The 20,780-nt window shown below is 36.3% G+C and overlaps 1 long non-coding RNA gene across 1 annotated transcript; it reads right to left on the bottom strand.

Moving 5' to 3' along the window:
• Positions 1-5,115: 5,115 nt before the first annotated feature.
• Positions 5,116-19,255, bottom strand: LOC131074645 (uncharacterized). The gene is made up of 3 exons (XR_009113097.1): positions 18,790-19,255; positions 16,107-16,443; positions 5,116-5,665 (listed from the first exon to the last, which is right to left on the bottom strand). It is a non-coding gene; the product is annotated as an uncharacterized LOC131074645 (long non-coding RNA).
• Between the last annotated feature and the right edge of the window lie 1,525 nt (positions 19,256-20,780).

The following is a 20,780-nucleotide window of genomic DNA, read 5'->3' on the forward strand; positions in this document are numbered from 1 at the left end:
GTGAAAGATTAGCTCAAAGCAAAATTCCTAGAAGAAACCTTTTTTCTCCTTGTTTGCACTAAAAGTCTTGTTCCTTGGACATGGTAAGGGTAAATTGATATGTTCTAGCCCTAGGAAGTGATAGAAGGAATTGGAAAGTGTGGATTTTATCCAAGACAAGAATTTCGCTCCTGACCCTTCCAAAGGGTCCAGAGCGAAATTCTTAGAAGACACCTTTTTTCTTCACAAAACCTTGAAGTGAATGCTAAATTGGACTGGAGGATGATCAGGAGAGGCCTAATGAGTTATATCCAAGCCAAATAAGGGAGGAAAAAAGTGAAAATGAGCCTAAAATGAGAATTTCGCTCCTGACCCTTCCAAAGGGTCCAGAGCAAAATTCACTTTTCCTCTATTTTGCTCTTTGATATGGCCAAGTTTTGGATTTTTGAGGCATGGTTGAGGAGGCTTTGATGCATATTTACCTTTGAGAAGAGGTTTGAGGCGATGAAGTGGTAGAAATCAACCCAAAAGAAGAGTTTCGCTCCTGACCCTTCCAAAGGGTCCAGAGCAAAATCCTCAGTTTGAACCCCTATCTTGCCTAAAATGATGAAAACGACCTTGTCTTGAGCTACTTTGATGGTGGATTCACTTAAATGTGGAGAAAGGAGCTTGAATTTGATCAATTTTGAAGGAGAATTGGATGAAGGAAGTGGAAAACCAACCAAGAATGTGGATTTCGCTCCTGGCCCTTCCAAAGGGTCCAGAGCGAAAATCCCCATAGACCTCATTTTCTTCCTTGTTTTGGCCAAGTTCTTAGTTTCTAAGGCATGTTGGAAGGTGGATTGACATGATTTTTCCTTAGGGAGTGACTCAAAGTGAAATAGAAATTTTGCTCCTGACCCTTCCAAAGGGTCCAGAGCAAAATTCTTGGAAACTCCTATTTTCTTCTTAGATGAGGTCAAGACAGTGGTTCCTATGGCGTAGGTGCAAGTAGAGTGGTGTATTTTTGCCTTGCAAGGAAGATTGGAGTTGAAAAGATGAAGAGTTAAGCCTAGAATGTGGATTTCGCTCTTGACCCTTCCAGAGGGTCTAGAGCGAAATTCCCCAAAACCTCCCTTTTTTCTCAATTTTGTGCCAAGTCAAGTGTGGGTTAGGGTGAATTAGGATTGGAGATGTCCTTAAGCATGTCTTTGAGTTGCTAGTGATCACCAAATGTGAAGGATTTTGGCCTAGAAGGAGAATTTCACTCCTGACCCTTCCAAAGGGTCCAGAGCGAAATTCTTAAGAGCACCTATTTCCCTTTCAAAACAAGTCGAGTTCTTGGTTTTTATGGCCTAGATAGGAATAGATTGATATGCCCTTTCCCTTTTGAGGTGAATTGAAGTGGAAAAATGATGAAATAATCTCAAGAAGGTGAATTTTGCTCCTGACCCTTCCAAAGGGTCCAGAGCGAAATTCCTAAAATCCACCTTTTCCTTTCATTTTTGTGTCAAGCTAAGTGTGGATCAAGGTAGATTGAGCTTGGAAGGACCCCTAGGCATGCCTTGGAATGGATTGTGGCCACCAATGGCCAAGATTTTGAGCTAGGACAAGGATTTCACTCCTGACCCTTCCAAAGGGTCCAGGGCGAAATCCTAAATAGGTCCTGTCCCTGGCCATGATTTTTAGCAAAGTTCTCCTTTCTAGCCATTTTGAGGGTCAAGCAAGTGTTAAATGTATGGGAGAGGGATCCAAAGATGAGAGTCCAGGTATAGAGAGTGAAAAGGATAGACCTTGGTGAAGGAAAACAAGCAAGTCAAGAATTTCGCTCTTCACCCTTCCAAAGGGTCCAGAGCGAAATTCTCAATTTCACCTAATTTGCTCATGATGAAGGTCAAGAGATGGATTCCCAGGCCTTGGTGGAGAGAAGACTAGTGTATGCTTTCCTTGGAAGGCATTTTGGAGTAGAGAAATGATAGAATTTGTCCTAGAATGTGAATTTCGCTCCTGACCCTTTGGAAGGGTCAGGAGCAAAATTCTTAAAACCTCTATTTTGCTCCAATTTCGCATCAAGCCTAGTGTTGATTGAGATTAAAGGCATCCTTAGACATGCATTTGAGCAAGTTGTGGTCACAAAATGTGAAGATTTTATCCTAAAATGCAAATTTCGCTCCTGACCCTTCCAAAGGGTCCAGAGCAAAGTTCCTTATAGGTCTTGTCCTTGGCCAAGGTACAAAGCTAAATCCTCTCTTTTGGTCTTTTAGGAGGTCAAATCAACGATGTCTTCAAGAGAAAGCAATTCAAAGGTCAAGGGAAGTTCAAGGCAAGGAGATGATGAAATTTAAGCCAAAATGCAAATTTCACTCCTGACCCTTCCAAAGGGTCCAGAGCGAAATTCTTATAGGCCCTGTCCCTGGGGAGGGTCTTGAGCGAATTTCATTCTAATGCCTTTTTGTTGATGATTTAAGGTAAGAAATGCTATAATCGGGATAAATATATCATGTGTCCTTAATCATCTTTTGGTTTGTTTTGCAAATGGAGGAGGATCAAACCAAAACAAGGACGACCTGTTCTAGTCCATCATCATCAAGGACATTCCAAAGGCATAAAGGTGGACTACATGTGTTCTAGGAGTTGCCATCTACCTCCATAACCTTCACTTTGCCACACTAAGGAACCACAAGATGACAAAGAAAGGCTTCGCCAGCACTTCAAGGCAAGGTATGCTACCGGAGAAGGAAAACTTGACGATAAGAAAGCCTCATCAAGCACTTGGGAGTAAAAGAGGTACATCATTCATCAAATTGAGACAGAAAAGAGATCAACCAAGACACAGACGTCAGACAAGGTGGCATCCCAGTCACTGCTCCTCCAGTCAAATTGGTCCACCTCAGCATGTCCAGATTCAATGTACCTAACTCATCGGAGGTAGCACAAACTTCAGTGTACCTACCCCTGCTTCCTATTGGTCCTTGCTCAGAGAATGTAATTTTCTAATTGGCTAAGGAAGTTTGTTGTAACAAACCCTAATTAGGGTTTCTATCTTGTAATCCTAGCCATTGATTCTAAGTCAATCAGAGTCATTTGTTTGTAAAGGGTTCTCTATATAAAGCCTTAGCTCCTCATTTGTAAAGGTTAATAGTGAATAGTCAGAGAGTAGGAAATGGTTACAGTAGAGTAGAAAGAGAAGGCAAAGATTGTTGCCAAGATATTGTTGCAAAAGACTTGTAAACTTCATTGAAGAAATGGTGAATTATATGGGTCGATACAACAATTTGCATGGTCTCTATACTTCTCAAATTTGATTTCATGTTATTAGGTGAATGGAACAAATTTGTATGATCAATGGTGAAATTCATATATCCATACTACTAGCGGTTTGTTGATTGCAGACTTGTCTTGCATAGTTAACTGGAATCATTCAGCTTAAGCTTAACTTCAATTATCACTTCTTCATTGATGTGCATCAACCTGACGGTGTCCATGCTTGTAGCGGTGATCTAAACATTATAAAGCTTTCCTCAGAGGATCGCACTAATCTTGTGGAGATGATCCTAGGATGTCAAAGCAAGACTTAGTTAGAATTTCATCAAAGGTCATTCGTTGCTTTTATGTTCTTAGTGTTAGAAATAGATCCTGTTCCAACCCTTATCCTTTTTCCTTTTTTTCAAAATCAACGGCTAGTGAAATTCTACATTCCAGTAATATCCAAAACAAATCAAACGGTCGTCAAAAGTAAGTCCCCTTGTGATTCCACCAAAATCACATCGTACCGCAAAGAGCTTATCCACACGTAGAGAACCTACATATCAAAACCTTGGAGTTACTCTGACTGATCCTTCGGCGAGATCTTCAATAGTCAGGAAACTTTGTTCAAGAGAGGATAAGGTACCTTTAAGTATTTTATTATGTGTTTGGTCATGTACAAAAGACACATCAACACTATCTTAACAGCATACAAGGTTGGATATGTAGATTTTATAGATCTCTTGTGCATGCCTTCCAAGTGGTTGTTCATGGAAGCATTGTCTCTCCATGACTTGCATCATTCACTCAAATTGTAACATCCTTGTATATTTTTCTACGTTTGGTTACCATTGTTTCTTCCTATTTTGATACCAATGTTACAGATTATTACATTTTTAAAAAATAGCATTGTTGAAGCTTATTAAAGTTAGTGACCATCGACAAACATACTTGTCAGTGTGCAACCATTATACTAATTGCAATTTAATTTAGATAATACGGCTTACAAATTCCAAACCCTCTTATCACCTGTACTCATCCCCAAATAAGTATAAGCAGCTGGGAGCCTTAAAGACTGGTTGAATATTGATCTTAAAGCCTTACTTGAAGCATATATCACATCGCACGTTTTGACCTAATGGTAGATATATTCTGAGATACCGGTTCTTGGGGAAAAACGTTGGGTCCGCATCTTGGTTCTCCCTGGGTTCCACCTGGGCAAGACCTGAGTGGAACCCAGGGAGAACCCAGGTGGACCTGGGAGAACCAAGGCCTGTGGGTTCCCAAAAACGGGACCCATGGGTCATAAAAGTCTAAAAAACAATTAAAAAACAACTGTGTCATTTATTTGTTATTATTTATGTATCATTGTATGGGAAAGTTACATTGTATGTTTCATATTTTTATGTTTGAACATATATAATTTTGATGTCTGAACATATATGTGTGTGTGTGTGTGTGGACGTACCCGCACTCATACCCAAGTTTTTTTGCTTTTTTCTTCCGAAACAGTAACATAGGATATATTATATTGGAAGGTGGACGTAACCACCTTAATTAAATATAGATACCAGCATGTGCTCGAATGCTGATACTGAGGTTTCACACCAAGATATAGAGTGAGTGCTTTGAGGTTGATCTCAAGCCCTATCTTAAGGTGTATGTTAACAGCTATATGTAAGCCAGTATATGCAAAATTCTTAAGATTGAATATGAAATATATTCTATAATCTATTGTCCAAATGGTATAATCCTAAAGGAGATACCTATTTGAGCTGTCTTTTCAGATATAACTTTATTATAAATGATAATCAGATACACGTATACATATACAGATACATATGCTATGCTAGGAAGGGATAGCAGCAATGTATGATAGATGCTCCTCCTTGGAAAGAAAAGCTTCACCTCAAAGTATCATTGATTTTTTTATTGATATTGATAATCATTCATAAAAACAGGTTACAATATAAGGTGGAAGAAAATGGCTCTCACCAGAAGGAGAGCACAAAATAAACCATAAAAGCCACCGTCACCAAAGCAAAACAGAGCTAAAACACCTGACTACAAGTCCAAAACCGATCACCAATAGAGAAAAACTAGTTTATGAGATGTAGATTATGGAAACAACCAAACAGACATTTCTAGCAGCCTCTGATATTATTGCTGCAGTTTTACATGACCAAATCATATGTGCCAATAACTGGATCTGCCATGTCAGCAGACTCAAGATTTTATACTACCCACTCAACATGTGAATCCTCTCGACATCTGGTTTCTCCAGATAACTTTAGATACGAATTTTCATGTATTCATTTTGAAACTTGAGATCTTGTTCATTTAACTGCTTTTTGACATGAGGCCAAAAATATGCATTTTTTACCTCCTCCCTGTACAGAATGGTGAGTTCTTCAAGCAATATAAAGAACCTGTCTTCGCGAATCTCCAACACCATAGAAACCTGTATTAAGATACACAAAAGGTTTAGCTCACATTGGGACTCTGTAAGGCATTTCCTTTTGTCCTGGAAAACCTCATCATTTCTCACTTTCTAGATATGCCATAAAATTTCATTGGTTAAAAGTTAAAACCATCCAAAAAACAAGAAGACTTTTATCAAATTTAGGAACATAACCAAATAATATCTCATGCCATGTAAAGCCATCTTTACAATCCCAGCCCAACCTATCGCTAAGGAAAGATAAACATAAGTTTCTAGCAGAAATAAAATCAAAAGACAAGTGCTCAAAAGATTCAACATCATTATAAAAACTATAAACTCTAAGAGGGATACTAAAAGCTGAAGATCAGAGTTAATTACCAGCTTTTTGAGAAACAATAACCATCTAAAACAAGCCTTCTTAGGTTCAAGAGCATTGGACCAATCACAATTAAGAGTTGGACCAAACACAATTAAGAGTTTTAGACCACCACTCAACAGAGCAATCAAGGTTCTAATTAGACTTTAATTTGATAAAAGCTTCCTTTGTGTCAACAAGCATGATGTATGTACAAGCTCTTTGAACTAACTTTACCAAACCCAGTACCACCCATCCACTTAAAGTTGTCCAAAACCATCAACTTTACCAAACCTAGTACCATCCATCCACTTAAAGTTGTCCAAAAACATCTCACATTATACAATGCTTTCTTTAAAATTTAAAAGGTTCTTCTCAGCCTTTTGGAACTATCAAGTTAGACTGTAGACTACTCCAATCCCCAAGCTGCCCATCCACACAAATATCATTAAAAACATTAAACCCTTTAGAAGCCGATTATTTAGTAGAATAACCCTAAGTCAGTGCCAGAAGTTTATTCTTCCAATCCAAATTCCACCAGATGAATCTGTAAGCAATTAAGACACCTTCAGATCTAAAAAGGTAACCATGCCCCTCAATAGATACTTAGTACTCTCCCATGCCATCCAAATGCCATTAAAGACATTGGAAATAAAAGGTTTGGTAATAAACTTACCAAGCAACTGATCATGAGAAAGGAGAGCTGCCCAATCCCTAGCCATTATAGGCTTGGCCAAAGAAATATTGTTTCTAAACACCTTCCAGGGTTCATTGCCTTCAATGGCCTTAATAATCCATGTAGCTGCCAAAATTATAGCCTGAAGCATAACATCTTTTAATCCTAAACCATCTAGAGCCTTAGGAACAATACCATGACCACTTACCGGTAAGCCTCCTTTGATTCCCTTTCCCATCAAACCATAAAAGGATCTCAAAAAGTTTCAAATTTTCTCAACATAACAACTCCCAAATGACTAAGCTAAAGAGTAATAAATACTATATGAAGTCAATAGGCAAAATTTGGACCCTGCAAATTTGAGAAAGCAGCTAGGACTTCCATTTCACATTCTTATTCTCAATCTTTTTAAACATCTACCCCCACATCTCTTTCAGACAGGGCTCAACAGTGAAGGGAATACCTAGATATCTTGCAACCTTATTAGGTCCCCCCCATTGCCACTCCTTATCTTTCAACCGAGCAGGAGGGGAGTCATACCAACTTAAGATAACAGATTTACTACTAGAAATCTTAGCCCCTGAAGCCTTGCAAAGCATATTGAGGTTTTCAATAATATTGTTAAAAGTTAGCGCAGTATCATCAAGGAATTGGGCATTTAACAAATTACTGCTATCAGGGAGACATAAACCTCTAATAGGAAGATTGAGTAGATTGGCTCTCGAAATATAATGCAAGGCATTAACTGCTATGACAAGTAAGGTAGGGACTAAAGGACAATTTTTTTAAAAAGATTTTCTAGAAAAGAATGCTCAGTCAAATCACCATTAATATTAATGAGAGTTGAGGCCTCTTTTAACAAATTTTTTATTCATTTGCAGAATTTATAAGGAAAGAAAGAATCCTCCAAGGCAGAAAGAATAAAAGGCCATTCAACTTTGTCATGTTCTTTTTCAAAAATTAACAACATACAGACCTTTTGATTAGAGCGTTTTGCCCAAATGAGATCCTCCCAACTTGTAATCAAGTTCCCTAGGGTATTCTACCTTTAGTAAAACTGCTTTGAGTCATTGATACAATCTTAGGAAAAATACTAGCCATTCTAAGAGCCAAGAGCATTAAGAAACCTTATTAAGAAAGATAGTTTCTCTCTAATTTTAAATAAGAGTTTTGTCACCTGTTTTGGGCAACAACTTAATGATCCCTCTATTAATATTCTTACCTAGAGAACCTTTTTTTAGAAACCTTATCATACATCTCAACTAAGTCTTCAGCAATCCAATAATAATTTGATTTATAAAAGTTCAACAGGTAACACATCAATCCTAGGGGACTTACCATTTTTGAAAGAGCTAACAGTTGTAATGATTTCTTCTCTAGAGAAGACCCTGTAGATATCTCTTGTATCCCCCTCTTACATTTTATTTGGAATCTTTATCTTACAAAAATCCTCAGAAACAAAACGCTCCTCATTTTCTTGATAAGAAAATTAAGAATGATAGAAGCATTTAAAGGCATCTTTCATCTTACCACCATCCTGAGTCAGCAAATACCTAAATAATAATTGGGCCAAAATTTTCTTTGTTCTGTTTGGATTTCAAAATATTAAAAAAAAAATTTAGTCTCTTTGTCTTCTCCCTTCAACTAGTTCATCTTAGCTCTAACTTTGGTCCCTTGGTTGTTAAAGCTATGCAACATCTCAACATTTGTTTGACTTCAACCAATTGCTCATGAGCCTCATTTACCTTATCATCATTCTACAATTGCAACTCTAAGAAGTTAAAGTTTTTCTTCTAATCTTCCTCTTTCCTCCTATCCAAGACTTTCTTTTTACCAAGTGCCCTCAATTGCTTTGTCCAAGTTTGCAAAAGATTTTCCTCCTCTTAATAGCAGTCTTTGCACAAGAAATATACGGTTCAAGCAGTCTTTATCTTTAAGAATGGTAGCATTGAGCCTGAAAAAGGAATTCACGTTAAGACTTAGCTAACCCACTAACCTTGATTCTAATAGAAATTTCAAAATGGAAGTTATCAGACGTAGTAGAAGGGAAGATTTGTACGACATTATTATCATCCTTGTCTTCAAAAGCTGTATAATCTAGATTAGACTCTTTTACCAAGAATCTAATTGTTGCACAAGTAAACCATGTGCTTTCTCACATTTTTTTTTTCTCCAGAGGGTCAAAAAGATTAAAAAGCCCTTTAGCTTAGTCCAAGAATACAACTCATTCCTTTCCAATTGACTTCATTATTACCCACTTTATCCTCTTTGTACTCAATTATGTTAAAATCATCCCCCAAAATCTAAGGAAACTCAAGTCCATTTCCCTAGGTCACACCTTTCTCTGTAGTTGTCGGGAGCATAAATAAAACATAAACCAAACTTAAAATCACCTTTTCAATAACTATCGAAACCAATCTATTACAAAAAGGAGAACCATTATCTACAATGAAAGTTCCCATTTAGCTTCCATCAAGACAACAGAGTCACCCTTTCCTTTCATATGGTAGTAGTAAAAAAGACAATTCCAAAATACACTATAATTGAAAACCTATAGATTTAGTCTCTTGCAGACAGAAAGTCTTAGGCCCACTGTTACAATAAAAATTGAGAATATATTATCTTTCAGAGGATTCAAATCATTTGTCATTCCAACTAGAGCAATTTATTATCATTTACGGGAGTGACAGGATGGTGGGGCAGGGGGAGGAAGGGGGGAAGAAGAGGGCTTCTAGTTCTTATAGAACCTATCAAAAAAATTTGGGCAATTTCTCCTCTTTTCCTTTCTTGCCTCTTTTTGTGAAGTAGACATATGATCAATTTGTTTTCCTTCTCCTTATCCTCACCCAGATCACTTCCCTTCTCATTATCCAACTTCTCTTTATCTTTGCACTCTTCTTGAAAGAGAGGGTTTACATAGTCAAGAATGGCTTTCTGCCTTCTATAATTTTTGGTAAAGACAACACAAGCAAGCTCGTTGGCACCATCAAGTTCCGAATTTAACATTTGATGGGCTAGTGAGGACTGGTTTCAACTTATCAGTACTAGTTTTAGCTCTAAGGCTCTCAAGGGCCAACTATTGAGTATTCTTATTTTTTGGAACATCATTTTGCACAATCACCTAGAGTCATTATTGTCTACTTAATTAACAGCAACGACTGGAATATCAATATAGTCCTTATCCATCAAAGAAACATTATTGTTAGGAATATTAGCTTCCATGAAAACCACTTTACTATTATCCAAAACCTCTTGATTGTGAACCAAATTTTCTGCTTGAGAGACTAGATTTTCCTAGTCTAGAGGACAACAAGAGAGAATATTTCCCTCCATATTATCAATATTATTCTCACCAGGAAAAAAATTCACAGTTGGCATAATTTTTATTGTTCATAACTTCATATTATTTATCACATTACTATCTAAAGGGCCTTACATACCTAAGAGGCTTTTTAGGGTTTTCTGGACAGTCTGTTCAATGGTGTCCCTGCTCACACAAAAAACAAGCATCAGGTCTCCCCATCACCTCATCTTCACAATTTAGCAGGTTACTTTGCATTTGAACACACAATATTTTAGAAATCATAGCCTTAGGTTTAAGGGAAATAAGAACTCTTGCATTAAGGTGAGGCAAGACAATCTTAATTTGTTCCGCTTGTAAAACTTCACCCAAACATTTAACGAGCTGTAGAATAAAACTCCACAATTGACGAGGAAGATTCTTAAGCTCTAGCCAATTAGTTGCAGAATTAGCTAAATCACTTGTGATTTAGACTTTAAGGACCACAGGACAGCTTTGAAAATGGATTGACCCAAGTTCCAAAACTCTTTTTATCTTGCATGTTGTGCATTTTAAAGAAAACAGCAAATAAATCTCTTTGTATCATTCTACAAAAAGAAATGTATATGCCCGTCTTCATTCGCCAATCATTTCCAGTCCAATTTTTAAAATACTTCTGAGAAGGATTCAAATTAACATTTAAATAGACCAAAAACACAGCAATACTCTTTAGTCTATTTTGCTCATTTTTAACCACTTGAAGTATATCTGAATTGGGGGATATGCAAACTTCGAAGAATCTTAGGCAAAGTAGGTGCCTTAGCATAGTCCCCTCTTTTGGCTTTCAAACTTTTGAGGTAGCTGAACTCTCTAGGTCCATTATCACAAGTTTGAAATGCAGTAGATTCTGGCAAATAACTTGGCTCTTCACCTTTGAGTACTGCCTTATATTATTTCTTTTTGACAGAAATCTGATTTCCATCCGCCAAATCTTTCTCATTAAGCCCATCTTTACCACTCTCCCCAATGCCACCATTACTCCCTATACATATCCTTACACCTAAGCTTGCTGAGGATGTGAGAGTTAATTACCAAAGCAACTAACAAGGCATGCCGAGAAGAAATTTTAAAAAAAAGCAAAGATAACCCGAATATTAAAGATCCAAGTTCCACCATGCAACAACAATTTCAATGCAAAATACCATGAGCACAAAAGGAATCCACTTAGGATAAAAAAAGTCAAATAACACTGCACTTTTCAAAAGACAATCAAAGCAACCAATCTGGAAAAGTAAAATTTGATAAGGTGATGTAAAATTGGGAAGAATAGTAATTGGAATCACTTTTTACAAGCACAGGAGCATCCAAGAGCAACAATGGAAGATAAATATTTGTCTTCCTTAGTACTCTCAGAGCTCAGTATGGCAAAATTTCAAGATCTATCCATCATTAGATTTTTAAAATTTATCATAATAATTGTAGGTATGTAATACCAAACAAAAAAAAATGACAGTAAATAAAAGAACAAAACATCATATCAGAATTTACATACTCATAATCACATCATTTAAGAACACATCAGGGTTGTTATGGTGGAATGTCTCCTTTGATTAGTATAATTATGATGTACTTGGTCTCCAAAGCATAAGTCTGACTCTCGTATTCTTGTAAGATGTTTCATTATGGCTTTACTGAATATATTTGACTAAGATGTGATATAATGTTTTAGGTCTATAAACCATTGTGTTATATTGTACACGACTTATTTTATCTTTTATTTATTACTGGTGTTTGGGTGTATTTTGGTTTTACAATTATCACTGAATGACAATGAGGGACAATCTTTGTTGGTAATTGAGGGAACTCTCTCATATTCTCCCTCATTGTTTGTCATGCATGTTGAGATATTGCTCATTTCAGATGTTATGCAAAATAATAATGTCATATCTAGATATTTTTTTGTCATTCACATGTTGATATGAATGATGTTATCATATGTTTTGTTTATATTATATACTGGTTCACGCTTAGAATATTTTTCCCTTGATGTTTCAGCATAATACACTTTTGGCACCATTCTCACAAATGTTTAGTCTAGACATTAGAGCCAAGTAGTCAGTGTAGTAGTTGTAAAATGAAGTGCAATGGCAATGGACCTTAACATGTTCTTTATTGGCATGAGTACAGGATTGTTTATCAACTTCAAAACACTCTGATATTGCAATATAGTAAGGTTAGTGTTACTGAATCCAACTGCAAGTCATAGGGTAGTCGTTGCAACTGTATGGCCTGCACTAATGGAGACCTTGTACTTTGCTTTAGTGGATGACAAGTTAACTGTAAGTTAAGAGTTTTCTTTCAATGAAATAACTCTCCAGCTCAGAGAAAAAACATATCTAGTGGTGGATCTCCTTGAGTCAGTAGAATTTACCCAGTTAGAGACTATGTAGCCTGACAGCCTAACCTTTGAAGATTGCTTGTATAAGAAGCCAAAGTCAAGCGCTCCTTGACATGTCAAAGTACTTGTTTTACTGCTTTCTAGTAGACTAATTTTGATTGTGAAGAGAATTGAGAAAGATTATAAAAAATCAGAGATTCAATTAAGTGGATGTTAGATAGATCAAACTCTCTATGAACTGTTTGAATGCTGATTTACTGACTAGTTTGAATCAACATGGGTTTAAAGATTCAGCCCAACTTCCATAGATATAGATGAGGGGCACAGTGGATAATGTTCCTCCATCCCGAACCTGACATCAGTATAATATTGATAGTGATAACAACATCGAACTAGTGCTAAGCATATGATTGGATACTACATGCGGTTATGGTCATCAATTCTATTTGAGGAAGAACTAGAAAAATGGATTTGTCTCTTATGCACACCCCTACTATCTATCCCTTTAATATTATTGACATCAATAAGTCTGAGGTTTTTATTGCTAACTACAATCAACAAATATGTAGTTCCTACTCTTAGCATCAAATTTGCTTCATTTATTATCTGGCACCATAGTATAAGCAGTAGAAACACAGACTTGGAGATGTTTTACCTTTCATGTTTGTTTGTACCATGCTTCCTTATCAGACATTTGTTGCAAGGATTTACATATGCTTCTATTCAGAAGATATAATGCCATAGGAATTTACTCATCTGAGTATGGAAATGGCAAACCTTACTACATGCAATGAGCCATCTCCATAATTGTGTTGTTCCCCTTTCTAGAAGCCCATTTTGTTGTGGAGTTTAAGGAGCTAGTGATTGCTTCTATATTCCTTGATACAGTATTCTTATAATTGTATGTAAGTAAACTCAACCTGTTATCAGACCTAAGAGTTCTAATATGCCTGCTTATATGATTTTCTACTAATGTTTTCAACTTAACAGATCTTAATTATACTTGAGAAAGTAAACTCAGATCCTTTGAGAAAAATGGACAGGTTGCCCCTCCTGCTGTTGGTGGTTTCAACGATGATTGACACAAATTAACATGAATAAGATCGAGCACCCCATTGGTACACAATGCAATTCAAGTTGGAAATTGCTGTTTCTTTTGCTTTCCAGCCAAACAGCCTATACATGTATATTAATTTTCTTAAATGGAAGGCATCCATTGGACTGCATGCAGAACAATACTTAAGGATCAAATGGCCATTACTAGAAATATTGGGATTCTCCTCCATTATATGATCAGGCAAATTCACCATAGCTGATCAATATGTTTCAACAGACTTATTTGTGCAATATTGAGGGCAAACATCATGCTTTGTTACCTGAAATTTAAATTGATATTCAGGTTTTGGGTGAGTTGGCTAATAGATATTAGATATAAAGTTTTAATTAATCTTAGCAACATACATAGCATAACTCCTACCTAACAATATCATTGAGAACAACTTAAAAACTTTCTAAAACACCAAGTCTTTGAAGGCAAAAACTTACAACTGCAAATAGTAATGTCCCCATTAGATTGATGCACAGGGATTTTCTTTGACTGTTTGTTTGCCAAAGAAGTGTGGGCTATGTTTGGGGTGGTTTTGAGATGTAATGTTGATGTCATTGATATTATCTGTGGGCATATTGTCAAGCTTAATAAGAGTTGTAATTTTTTTTGGTCTGTACTTTCTATCAACATTCTTTGGGCCATACGGAAACTTAGGAATGACAGTGTTTTTAATAATATATGCAGATCCCTTACTGAGACTCATTCTTCATGATGTTTCTTGGCAGGTCACCGTAGTGATGAAATTATCCAAGAAGAAGTTCGAGGACCTCATGACAGATGGGGTGGCCAAGGTCTACAAGTGGGAAGTTACTCATGGATTCACATGGACAGGTCATGAAGCAACCAGAACTCCTTTTGAAATGGCTCTCCACAATTTTATGAGAGAAATGAATGCAAACAGGGGAGGAGGCAGGATCCAGCAGATTGAGAATATTCCAGTGGTGCAGCAAGTTGTTCATCCTTACCTGGATGACCGTGAGCTCATATGGATGGAGGGGCAGACTGGCTGGGTAGCGTGGTTTGAGATTGATGTCAGACTAACTCCCATTGATGGGGAGTTCTAGTTCATATAGAGACTGATATGTTGCTGTTTTCTCTTTTTGATTCACTATGATAGCCGGTGACACTGATATCTATTGTATATATGCCAATTTTATTACTATGCATCTCTGACTTTTTGTATTAGTGGTGGTTGATGACAGGGACTCAGTCCCTCATGCTATGTTTTGACCTTATGATAGTTAATATAAAAAAATAAACTTACAACAGTTGGAAGGCACACAAGAAAAACACCCTTACCACCAAAGCAAAGACACCCAATAGAGCATTTCAAACAGTTTTCAACCTTGAGATACTTGTCTAGGGGGGAAAAACCAAGTATAAACTGTTGTTTGGCTTGTAACCCACATGTCACACCCACAAAGAAGTACATTATAAAGTAAAAAAACACAGGCAGAAAAACAGTGCGAAAATACTACCAACTACTCACCCTCAAGAACCTTGCCCTAAATAGAACCTGGAAAACCAAAAAGCCAGAAGCTCACAGGAAACTATCGTTTTGCAAGGAGAGATTACAGACAAGCACAAGGGGAAAAAAGGTACACAAAAAATTCCATGACATCTGAATCCAAGGGATCAGTGCCCTGAAATATGAATTTTCTAATTAAAAATAGCTCCACGCAGCTGCCAAAAGAAAACACCATTATAATGATTGTAGGCATTTAAATTTGTTCAGCTTATTTAATTATTTTATCTTAAGTCTTCTATTAATTAACTAAATAAGAATTTATTTAATTAATTCATTTATCTTCTTCTATCCTCTCCCTATTTAAATAAATATTTTATTTATTTAAATTATCTTTTCCCTAAATTAAATAAATATTTTATTTATTTAATTGACCCACTTTCTCTATTAATTAAATAGATCTTTATTTATTTAATTAGTTCATTAGCTTTTTCACTCTATGACACATGTCATTTATCTCTTAATTTTCCTCTACCTATCCTCTTCATTATTTTATTATTTTTCTACCTACCCTTTTATCATTTTATCATTTTCTATACCTACCCTTTAATTCTAGCCGACCATTTATCTTTACACCTCTTAATCTTATCCCTCAATTTTCTAAGGTCTTCTTTATATAAAAGGATTCTTTCATTTTTATCAATGCTAATGAGCAATTTAACAATCTGGCAATCTAGCATTGGAGCATACTTTTAGCATTCTAGCATTCTTATTTTGCGTTCATCATTTCAAATCTTCATTCAACATAGCTTTCTGTGCATGTGCTTCTGAGAGCATCATTTTTTAACACAAGATCTTGGCTGATAGAAGTGCAATGGAGTAGTTTATCGCATGCATGTGTGTTTTAAGTTTAGATTTTGTTTTGCATTGTGTGCATTTTGCAGGAACTCTATTGAGAATGTCGGGTTAAAATCTGGATCTTAATTCCATAAGATCTCAGACATTTTCCCCCATTTACAATGATCACAAAAATGGAAAAAAATGGAAGTGTCTCAATAAACCACATTAAAAGATATCACAGCATTCCATGCCAGATCTGATATTTTGGAAGCTCAGAAAGTAGAAAACAAAACACCCGAATGAGTAAAAGTGAAGAATGTAGTTCAGAAATACTTACCAGAAATAGCAGGAGAGATTCTGGTCAGGAATCGAGCAGCACAGTTATCGCAGTAGACCCTGCCTGTCACAGAAAATCTATCAGAGGCACAAGCCACACCCAACAAAACCACCACATAGATCATTATCGCTGCACCCATATTTGCTATTTGCAAACTTGCTTGATCCCTCTTTCTCTCTGCCTTGAACAATTATCGTGGGCATTTAGGAACCCAATGAAGAAGTAACGCCAATGGGATACAGGTATGGGATATTTGGATAATATATGGATTCACCATGTATGGATGACTCCAAAAGATCCTACTCACCATTTACTCAGACAAAGGCCTTTATATGATCTGATTTCAAAGATTCGAAGTCAATAATAGAGGTTTCTGTATTAAATCAAACATCTAAGCTTCAAATCCATTGTATTCATGTGCTTTCAATATAAATGATTAAACTTTTCCGTGGCAAAAATTCCATTACAGAAAGGCCCTTGACTTGGCTGAATTTTCGGACATTTAGAGCAAATGACTAGAGAGAAATGATCGATTATTATTATCTAGACAACCACAAAATATAACACTTCTTGATTTTCAATAATATTTGGATGACTATAAAAAAGATAATTTTTGAAAGACTAAATATAGTAATCAAGGACAAGAAATTACTAAAAATAGTTCATCTTAAGTTGGCCTATCCCCGCCAAACTATTATAATCTGAGACATGATCAAAGTACATACAATATGTTTCTTCTTGGACATTACTAGACGAAGGGAAAGAGCTCAGTAAGCTCTGCTAAACTCCTTACTGTTTTGTACAAATCTCATATAATGGTCAAACCGAAGATGTTTGCTATTGTATCCAGTAAATTTGCATAGGGGTAGCAGAACAGGGGTTGTTCAGTAAGGGCCTTTGCATATTATGATCTAAAAGCATTTTTCCAAGTGGCTGTTGCACTGTAAACTATGACAGTAAATTTTCTCTGCTCTCAAAGGCTTGCCAGTTCAAGTCTCTCTATGTATGGATCTTCTAGGTATTGTGCTGATCAGGTATGTTCTTCCAGTCAACTTTTCTATCGCGCTTTTCATCTACAAAATAACTTTTAAAAGTCAATAAAATGAGTATGAAGCTCCACACTCTCCAATTTTCTATCTTCTAGACTCATTGTAGAAAGTGATTACCAAGTGACATGCAGAGGCTATAGAAAGGGAAAGGTGATGATTCGCAATTAACACTGATTGTAAGACATTCTTTTATCGGCCTCTGTTATCTACATGGCAAGTGGACCCTTGTACCAGGTAGGCCACAGGCACATGAAATTAAATAGTAAAAATACTAACGAAAGAAAAAATGTTTGATAAATCAAAACTAAAAATGAAGTTAGCAGATAGAATTTGCGAGAAATCGAAACCTTAAATCTGAATATCCTTTGCTCTATTGCCCAAAAGTTGCAGGCATGGCTACAATACTTAGATATTAATGTCTAAAACGTGACCAAGAATGGCCAATAGAAATGAGGATAAGTACATTGCTAAAAAGGTACATAATCGTAGAACCCAGGGCATTTTCAATAAAGTGATACATAAATTGAAGTCAAACCATAACATAAACCAATAGAAAACCCTAAGGGAAAAGGAACGTGAACCAACAATTATAATTCCTCAAAGGCTATATCAAGAAACCAATCTCATGACATTTGAAGTCAATTCGGTGATATGAGTTGTATAGGTATCCATCCATTGCCGTTAACATAAATGCTGTCTAGCAGGGATCTCGACCGTCTTGTCTGATTGCAAGGTCTTCACATATCCAAGTAAGAGTTAACAATTTACTCAGCCCATCATGCAGTTACAGTGTTTTTCTGGTAATAAGCCCAGTATAAAGTACAGTTTTTCAATATCAATACACAAAAGGAATGAATTTATGTTTGACATTTTTCCTGTAACTTATATAAGCTTCCCCAAAAATCTCCACCATGCTCTCCTCTTCCAACCTACTTTTGAACTCGTAATACGAGAAATCTACCAGAGCAATAAAAGCTAAGCTTCTATAGGCACCAAGGGCCATGCAATAACCGGCAAACAAAAGAATAGTGCTTGCGTACATGGGATGACGGAGTAATCTATATGGGCCATATATCACCACGGCAAAAGGCTGATCAAGTCTTTTATCCGAATACTAGTCAAGGTACCATACTGCATAGTACTGTAATGCCATTGCCAGCAAGAGCACAACCCACCGCAAGCCCCCTATTGCAATACCCGAAGTCTCATATACAGCAGCCAAATGCCCCCCAACCACACCCAACATAAAACCACTTTGGACAATTCTGGGAGCGCTAATGATTTTCCAAGGCTGTTTTTTGAATGAATAATCTGCCTGCTTTCGATTTAGATCATTTCCGTACTTAAATAACCTAATGTAGTAGCCAGTGAAAAAGAATGCAAAGTAAAACAAGAGCTAGCGTTAGAGTTCCACCTTCTACATATTAATGGAAATGAGCGAAAGGAACAACCATAACAAATGTGAGCGCAACTGCCCAAAGGAAGATTTCCTCCAATTCTGTAGCCTTTCCTTGGACTTTTTTATAGGCAGGGAAGAGAGAGGCAATTCCTAATGCAAAAGCTGCAGGCCGAGGCCACACCACAAAAAACCAGCTGGCATACATCCACAAATAGGTATTGAACAATGCACTTACTATGAACTTGGTGGCCCAAATGGAAATAGCTGCCATTGCTGCCCATTTCGACACCTCCAATGGAGTAGCCTTTCTCAGCAAGGGAACCATTATTTCTTACCACAATCCATCTGCCCCGTCCCTATACCATTCTAGAGGGCTATTGACCTTCACACATTTTATCTCGTTTAGCCCTCGGCCTTTTCCTCTTATCAACTTCAAGCTTAAACCATTTGTAAAACCCGAACGGGGTTTGGGAGTGGTAGATAACAGAGCCCGGTGTCTGCCATCATATGCAGCGAGAAGAGAGGGACATGATTTTACAAGTGTATGCCGCCTGCCAAATAAGGGCTTTAGTTGGGGAGCTGAAATAGATGCAAAAACCCCGCCATCCATCACCATTGAATCTCAGCACAGCGCTGCCCTGCTTCTAGTTTTCGACTATAAAATCATGGTAACAACTTACGCCCATCTTGATATACCTAGGTATATAAATATAACCGAAGAACAAAATAGTTTCAAGAGTTTCCTTTGTCTTAACCTAGGCTAATTAAATCAATAAATGCAATCAAATTAATACAATCAATTTAATTAATAAATATAACATGAGTTGGTTGTTGAGAATAGTAAATTGGATTGTGTTTTGGAAATTGAATGAGGAAGTTAATAAATTTAATTTGATAATTGAAGAATATAAATCAAATGAATAAAATTTAGGAATCTTTTCAATGTTAGAAGTATTTTTTTTGGTCAACTATCTACAAGTTTGCATTAGATTGTGGATTTCCTTAGATCTCTAGATTTATCTTAGCAAACAATAATGTTCTACTCTTTAACTTTGCTTGATATGTGACCTTCAACCTTATTCTTCGTGATCACTTAAGGAGTTGGTCATTTTAAAATATCTTAAAAGTTGTTAGTTAGACATAAGGAGACAAGTTCTTAGAAACTGAACAACATTAAAAACAACAAGCAAGTGTGTAAGTATGCAAATTCTTTACTCTTTTTATTGGACCAAACCAAATTGTGTTGTTAATAATTGCTCTCTAGAATGAATAGTTAATTGATCTTTTGGCAAATGTCTTATTATTAGAATAAATACATTGAATATCTTTAAATATTAGCACATAACATCAAATCATACCAAATATGTGTTTAGTTGGCTCAAGTTTGAAAAGTGAAGGGAGGCAAACAATCAAAATTTAAATTTTAAATTTTAAAATGGAAAGAGACAAATTTGTTATTGTGAGGTTGTCCCTATGACCATAGACTTGTCTTAGAATGGGATATTGATTGAAGGAGAAAAGATTGTGCTCTAATACCATGTAGAAGCAAAGAATGTGTTGTGATACCATGTAGAAGTTAATGATACAACCATAGGAGGCAAGAACCATTTGCAAGCAAAACACTTGTCACACAAAATAGAAGGCGAATGATTGATGATATGCAACCTTGAGAGAGAATTGATCCAAGGAGGAATATGATAATTAGATTAACATGTAATTAAATTGGACAGTTACAATGAATGCATGACTTTCTTTTATAGAGAGAATGAGATGCTCTAATCCAAAAATTAGGGGAACTAAAGAAAAAGCATTAGGATCTAATTTAAGCTCAACCATAGCTTGAACTAAAGCTAGAAAAGTAAACTCTAGATAACAAAAAGTATCTAAGTTTAGCTCAAGTGAAAAAGTAATTAATAGTGCCTGATTAATAAATAATTAGATAAATATCCTAATTACTCCAACATTGATCAAACCCAAGAAAGAAGTGGCTAAATAGAGGTAAGTGCATAAATAATTGTGGTATGTGGGTGATTAAGGTGAATGCATGTGTGTGTGTGTGAGAGAGAGAGAGAGAGAGAGAGAGAGAGCATGTAAATGAATAGGGTTAGGAATTTGTGTGTGCACAAATATACAAGAGGACTAGATGAATGAACCTAACTTCACACAAGATCGTGCCATTTTTTACTATGTACATATACTAAGACATTACCTAGGCACATAATTAAA

This window comes from Cryptomeria japonica, chromosome 3 (genome assembly GCF_030272615.1).
Source record: "Cryptomeria japonica chromosome 3, Sugi_1.0, whole genome shotgun sequence".
Lineage (NCBI taxonomy): Eukaryota > Viridiplantae > Streptophyta > Pinopsida > Cupressales > Cupressaceae > Cryptomeria > Cryptomeria japonica.